A 7,894-nucleotide genomic window follows, 5' to 3' on the forward strand; every position below is an offset into this window, starting at 1 on the left:
TGAATGTTTTGAATAAATGGAAATAATTATATTAATAAAGGAAAGGAAAGGAAATGAATAAGGAATGGAAGGTTGGTTCATCTGTGCGTGCTTGTGCTCCTTGGCTAGCTCTTCAGATGCATTAATGGAAAAATGGTGAAAGGGTCTACTGAAAGTGATAGAGGAAGATGGTGGAACCACATTCAAACATATTTTGGCTAATTTTTCTGGGTTTGATGAATGATCCTTTATGCACCTTTGTGATTAATATGGAGATGGATGACGAAGATCAAAATCTGGGTTTTTTATTTTATGAAGCAGATGTGTAGATGAAGAGATTTGTAATTAATAATCAGGTAAATGATTTTTTATTTGTGCATGGGACCAATCCACACCTTTACGCCGGCGAGGGACTAAAGCCATATTTATGGCAAAGGTTGGGACCAAAAACTGGATTAAGCCAAAAGTTTGAAATTTTTTATAATTATAATTTGAACTATAAAATTCAAAAAAGTGTGAATTTTTTTTTATGTTATAGTATGATATAACTGTAGTTTGTACCAAAAAAAAAATGATATAACTATTATATCCTTTGAATTGAATGTATTAAGATCTTTGCTAATTGGAATATTTCATGTTTCAAAAAATTACTATGGTTGCTAAGTGAAAAATAATTTATATATCAAAGATGATTTATAGAAGATAGCGAATCTAGTATAAGCAGGGCCGGTCTTGACATTTTGGAGGCCCTGAGCAAATAATAAAAATGGACCCTTAATAATTTTTTTTAAGGAACATTATCTATTTAAATTATTTAGTAAAGTAGGGTAGTTTTTTGAGAAAAGGCAACGGACGTGCGCCCCAGTCAAAAAACCGTGGCCAAAAATGTAAAAAGGCAACGATTTCTAAGCTGTTGCATAAAAACTTTAGGCCACACTTTAGGAAGCAACTCAAGACAAAGCTGGAGAGTGGAGAAGCAGGCTATAAGGTGCATCTTCTTCGGTTATGATCAGCAGAAGAAAAGGCAACAGTTTCAAAGCTGTTGCATAAAAACTTTAGGCCACACTTTAGAAACCGTAGCCTTTGGGAATTTTTTTTGAGGCCCCTTCTTTTTGGAGGCCCTGGGCTGTGGGCCTGCTTGCACAGGCCCAGGGCCGGCCCTGAGTATTAGTGTAAAACTATCATATATGAGTTAAAAGCTTACACTATGAGAGGTCAAGAGGGATAAGGGATTACATGCATGGGTCTTCATATTCGTAGATAAAAGCTTACACTATGAATAAAAATCTAAATTAATTAGTAAACCCATGTAATCCCTCTTGGCACTGCTCTGCCTTTAATTTCTATTCACCTTAATTAAAGAAGACACTATAACAAAAGTAGTATGTGTTCTGGGACGGACGGAGACGCACCGACCTCCACCCCAGTATGGTTAGCACCCGACCAGGGTTACCCGGGGAAAGCCCTGAGGGGACGACCGGGGGGCGTCCTGGCCCCATACCACAAGCGGGACGACACCCTCCTCTGATCCAAGTACCTTGACCCCACCACCTAGGGGTTGACCTAGGCCCACCACCCTACGGAACTAGGGTGGTTGGGAGGTGGGTCCCTAGGAATTCTAGGCCGTTGGATCACTGTTAAAACAAGAGGAGCAGAAGGATCCAACGGCCCCTAGTCCACCGGTACGGGCCATGCATGACGTTGCATGACTCCAACCCTAATACCCCAACGTGTATATAAAGGAGGCGACACATCCATTCTAAGGTACGTTATTCACTTCACTTCACTACTCTCTTACTCGATTCCCCTACGCACTTTGGCATCGGAGTCCCTTGCAGGAGCCCCTCCCGGGATCATCCAGCTCGCCAGCCCTTCTTCCCTCTCAGCTGCCCCTGCTCACCGGACAACTTGGTCATCCCGATCAATTGGCGCCGTCTGTGGGGATCGAGTAAACTTTTCCTCCGCCACGTGCTATCAGAGACAAGAACAACTACCAGACGCAATGGTAGAGACACGACAAACTTCTCGCCGTTTCAACCCAACTCCCGAGGGCCATGTGGAGACACTTGATGAATCTGTGATGAGCAATATTTTACCCATTTTATATAGCCTTAATTTGTCATTATTAATGATTATTCGTAATTAATTGACCTTGCTTGACAGAGATTTCTATTAGTTGGTCTAATTACGTTTATTCCTATTTTCAGGTCTTATTTGACATCAAGGGCATTTTGGGAATTGCGGAATTGAAGATTTGATTGTGCTGGAGTGAAGATTGTATTTTAGGAAATATTAGGATTTAATTTCGGAATAAATTAAGTTTGATATCTTTCAGATTCAAACTTATTTAGGTTGTTATTTTAAAACTCTATCTTTAGGATTTGTTAGGATTTATTGTTATCTTTTAGGATTTGATTTTGATTAGGATTTGTGATCTCAGCTCCTATTTAAGGGTTTGTGCTGAGAGAAACAAGAACCTTTTACCTTCTACATTATTATTTTATGCAATTTTCGAATTTCAGTAATTATTAGAGTTCTGCTAGGGTTTATGCTTTTAATCCCTATTCTCTTCTCCAAAATAATTGTTGATTTCGCCCCATCCATGGAAGGCTAATTTCCTTCGAACGAATTCCTTTGCAAAGTATATCGCGCTCTTGAGGTATAGTGCTTAATAGAATTCAACTGATTAGTTTTCTTCATCTCTACTTCTGGCTTAGGTTTGCTTAATTCCTTATGATTAGAAATAGAAGATGATGTATGTTCGCTTAGTTCATATTAGGGCGTAAACGATTCTTAATCGCTTAGTTTAGGAATCTGTGAATTAGTTATCGCTTAGTTAATTAATTCTCACGAACTAGGAAACTGATAACAAGAATTGATCTTTAGATACCCGTGATTGAGCAGCGATATACTGAACAAAGGGATTCGTCCGTCTTTAATTGATCATATTAATCTTTGTTTACTTTCTGCTAATCTTTTGAACTGAATCACAAACCCCCCCCAGTGTGTGTGCGTTCTTAATACTGAGTCTTTGTTGAAACGATAGTCCTTGGGAAACGACCTAGGAGTCACTTCCTAGTTACTACAGTTTTCTAAATTAATTATTTGTATCGGGTACGGCCTCGATCAAATTTGGCGCCGTTGCCGGGGATTATCGTCTTTACCAAAGGTTTAATAGAGTTAGTATTAGTAGTATTAGTATTATTATTAGTAGTATTAACAAGTTCGATCTCTGACGCAGGTACTGTGAAGGTAAGGATTAGTGATTTTTGAAGGATAATTAGGCTGTAACTTCAAACGGCCATATCTTTTGCTCCAGAACTCGGAATTCAACATAATTTATATGCTTTTGGGGTAGAAAAAAATTTCCAATCCATCTGTGACCGCTACGCCGTGAGATCGATTCTTAAAAACGCAAAAAAAGGCCTTCCACCAAAAGTTTTTTTTAGGGTTTCGAAAAAAAAAATTTATTTTCAAGTTTTCAATTGATTCTGTTTGGAATAATTAGTGTTGCATGACTAGGGTAAATCCTGGGTTTGTGCATCAATTAATTTCTGAAATAGATAGAGAGTTTCATAGGTTAATTAGAGCACGTAGAGCTTTTGTAATTGATCCTCATTCAAGTGATTCTGATTCTGACCTTGATTTTGATTCTGATTTTGTTGCAGTTTTTGATAACATGGCTGAAGAAGGACCGCGAGAGAGAACATTAAGGGAGCTGGCTGCACCTGATTTCACCTACGAAAGCTTGTGTATCCAGTATCCTGAGGATGTACCATGTGTACTCAAAACTGGACTAATCCATTTATTGCCTAAGTTTGGTGGTCTTGCAGGTGAAGATCCTCATATGCATATCAAGGAGTTTCGTACTGTCATATCCACCATGAAGCCTCCTGAAGTTGACAAAGATCATATCTGTTTGAAGGCTTTTCCTCATTCCCTTCAGGGAACTGCAAAGACTTGGCTGTATAACCTGCCCCCTTCATCCATTGCAAGCTGGGACGACCTGAAAAGAAAGTTTCTTGAGAAGTTCTTCCCTGCCTCTAGGACAACTTCAATCAGAAAATACATTTCAGGAATCAGGCAGCTACATGGAGAGACTCTACATGAATACTGGGAAAGATTCAAGACACTATGTGTGAGCTGCCCCCATCACCAGATTTCCGAGCAGCTCCTAGTTCAGTATTTCTATGAGGGTTTGCTCAACATGGAGAGACATCTCATTGATGCTGCTTGTGGAGGTGCATTGAATGACATGACTCCTACTGAAGCCAGGCAGTTGTTTGAGAAGATGGCTGCTAATTCTCAACAGTTTCAAACAAGGAGTAATGATGCTGTTAAAACTGTTAATGAGATTGGGACAGATCCAAGGATGGACAAGCTTGAGAAGAGGATGGAAACCATTGCCAGCTTGGTTACTCAATTGGCCATGAACCAGAATAAACCTTCACAACAGGCAAAGGTTTGTGGCATTTGCACTAAAGACCATAATACTGATGTTTGTCCTTCTCTGCAGGAACCTACAGATGAGAATCCTGAAGCATATGCTGCCAACATTTTCAATAATCGACCTCAGCAAAATTATGATCTGTCATCTAACAGATATAACCCTGGCTGGAGAAATCATCCAAATCTTAGATGGTCTGATCAGTCACAACCTGCCCAAGCACCGTTTCAGAATAGTGCTAGACCATATGTTCCTCCTCCAATGCAACAACAGGCTAACAACCCTCCTGCACCGCAATCTAAAGAATCTTCATTGGAGGATATGTTGAAGCAGATGACAGCCCAAAACATACAGTTCCAACAAGACACCAGATCCTCCATTCAGAATCTGACCACCCAGATAGGACAGATGGCTACTTCAATAAACCAGCTACAGTCCCAGAATTCTGATAAGCTGCCCTCTCAGACGGTTGTCAATCCAAGAAATGTGAGCGCCATCACCTTACGGTCGGGGAAGCAAATTGATGCAGATCATGGACCAGAGTCAGAGCCTGAAAAGGAGACAGAGACCACTGCCACAAGAACCTTCCAAGTACAACCACCTTCCATTCCTCTTCCATTCCCTCCGAAAGCTATGCCAAACAAGAAGAAGGAAGAGGTAGATAAGGGAATCTTGGAGATATTCAAGAAAGTGGAGGTGAACATACCTCTACTTGATGCACTCAAGAAAATTCCAAGATATGCAAAGTTTCTGAAAGAATTATGCACTCAGAAAAGGAAGCTGAAAGGAAATGAAAGAGTTCGCATGGGGAGAAACGTTTCTGCAATCATAGGTAAAGCTGGTAAACCTGCTCCTGTTTCTGATGTTCCTGAAAAGTGTGAGGATCCAGGTACGTTTTCTGTTCCTTGTGTCATAGGTGATACTAAATTTGAAAATGCCATGCTAGATCTAGGAGCTTCAATTAATGTGATGCCTATGTCTATTTTTAAATCACTTTCACTTGGACCTTTGAAACCTACGGGTGTTGTCATCCAATTAGCAAATAGGAGCACGACACACCCTGCTGGATGGGTAGAGGATGTTTTGGTTAGGGTTGGTGAACTTGTTTTCCCTGCTGATTTTTATGTGCTTGAAATGGAAAAAGGATCTTCCCGTAATACAGTTCCTATCATTTTGGGGAGACCATTTTTAAAGACAGCCCGAACCAAGATAGATGTTTATGCTGGTACACTGACTATGGAATTCGGTGATATTGTGGTTAGGATAACATTTTTGATGCTATGAAACATCCACCTGAAGATTATTCTGTGTTTCATATTGATTTGCTTGATGAACTGCTTGATGATATGCTTGATGAACATGAATCTGATTTCCTACATGATTCTGATTATCCTTCCCTAACTGAGTCATACACTTGTCATACATGTACTGCTACTGAAATGTGTGATTCTTGCATTGATCAATTTTTGGACACTGTTGTTGTTGACTCAGATGTTAAGAAATCTGATTGTACTAACCCAGTCGTTGAAGTGCAGGATGCAGAAACTGTATCTGCTAGTTTGGTTCCATCTGTTTTGCAGGCACCCGTATTGGAGCTTAAGCCCTTACCAGATAACCTCAAGTATGCTTACTTGGAGGATGATAAGAAGCTCCCTGTCATTGTTTCCTCAACGCTTCATGAAAATCAAGAGGAAAAGTTGCTGCAAGTACTAAAGAAGCACAAGAAAGTTATTGGTTGGACCTTAGCTGACATTCCTGGTATTAGTCCATCCATGTGTATGCATAGAATACTCTTGGAAGAAGGAGCGAAGCCAGTAAGACAACCACAAAGGAGACTCAACCCAGTGATACTTGATGTTGTGAAGAAGGAGATCACCAAGCTTCTGCAAGCTGGAATTATATATCCGATCTCTGACAGCCCTTGGGTGAGCCCAGTTCAAGTGGTCCCTAAGAAGACAGGACTTACCGTTGTGAAGAATGAGAGGAACGAGCTTATCCCTACTCGAGTGCAAAACAGTTGGAGAGTCTGCATTGATTATAGGAGGCTCAATCAAGCAACTAGAAAGGATCACTTTCCTTTGCCCTTCATTGATCAAATGCTTGAGCGCTTAGCAGGTAAAAGTCACTACTGTTTTCTTGATGGTTTTTCTGGGTACTTTCAAATTCACATTGCTCCTGAGGACCAAGAAAAGACCACATTCACTTGTCCCTTTGGCACTTTTGCCTATAGGAGGATGCCTTTTGGCCTATGCAATGCCCCTGGTACATTCCAGCGGTGCATGGTAAGTATTTTCAGTGATTTCTTAGAGAGTTGCATCGAGGTATTTATGGATGATTTCACTGTTTACGGATCTTCATTTGATACATGTTTAGATAATCTGGATAAAGTTTTGCATAGGTGCATTGAAACTAACCTTGTTTTGAATTATGAGAAGTGTCATTTTATGGTAGAGCAGGGCATAGTTCTAGGTCATGTGATTTCTAACAAAGGCATAGAGGTGGATCCTGCCAAGATAGATGTTATTTCACATTTGCCTTACCCCTCTTGCGTGCGAGAGGTGCGTTCTTTTCTTGGCCATGCAGGTTTTTATCGCAGGTTAATTCAGGATTTCAGCAAGAGAGCTCTCTTTCTAACTTGCTGCAGAAGGAAGTGGCGTTTGATTTTGATGAGAAATGCAGAGAGGCGTTCGATTGCCTCAAGAAAGCCTTGACCACCACTCCTATCATTCAGGCACCGGATTGGACGGCCCCTTTTGAGCTCATGTGTGATGCCTCTAATTACGCATTGGGTGCTGTCCTTGCTCAAAAAGTAGATAAGTTGCCTAGGGTAATATATTATGCATCTAGGACTTTAGATTCTGCACAAGCGAATTACACTACCACTGAAAAAGAACTTCTAGCTATTGTGTTTGCTCTAGATAAATTTAGATCATATTTGCTAGGTTCTAGAATTATTGTGTATACTGACCATGCAGCTCTAAAGTTCCTGTTGAAGAAGGCTGAATCAAAACCCAGGTTGATCCGATGGATGCTCTAACTCCAAGAGTTTGACTTGGAGATTCGAGATAGAAGTGGAGCACAGAATTTGGTGGCCGATCACTTAAGTCGGATAGAGAGGGATGCTGATACTCTTCCCATTAGAGATGACTTTCCGGATGAGCGGCTCTTTAATATTTCAGTTTCATTTCCAGCACCCTGGTTTGCTAATATTGTTAATTATTTTGTTGCTTCTGTTTTTCCCCCATTTGCATCTCGAGCTCAGATTTCTAAACTTAAGAGTGATGCTAAATATTATTGTTGGGATGACCCCTATTTGTGGAAGTTTTGTACTGACCAGGTTATTAGGAGGTGCATTCCAGATCATGAGATTGAGTCAGTCCTTCAGTTTTGCCATGCTTCTGCAGTGGGTGGTCACTTTGGACCCCAAAGGACAGCACGCAAGGTGCTTGATTCTGGATTTTACTGGCC

At 40.5% G+C, this 7,894-nt stretch overlaps 1 pseudogene; it reads left to right on the forward strand.

Annotated features, from left to right (window-relative positions):
* Positions 1-3,658: 3,658 nt before the first annotated feature.
* LOC130725062 (uncharacterized) lies at positions 3,659-7,463 on the forward strand (annotated as a pseudogene).
* Positions 7,464-7,894: the final 431 nt, after the last annotated feature.

This window comes from Lotus japonicus, chromosome 6, assembly GCF_012489685.1.
Source record: "Lotus japonicus ecotype B-129 chromosome 6, LjGifu_v1.2".
In the NCBI taxonomy this organism is placed as follows: domain Eukaryota; kingdom Viridiplantae; phylum Streptophyta; class Magnoliopsida; order Fabales; family Fabaceae; genus Lotus; species Lotus japonicus.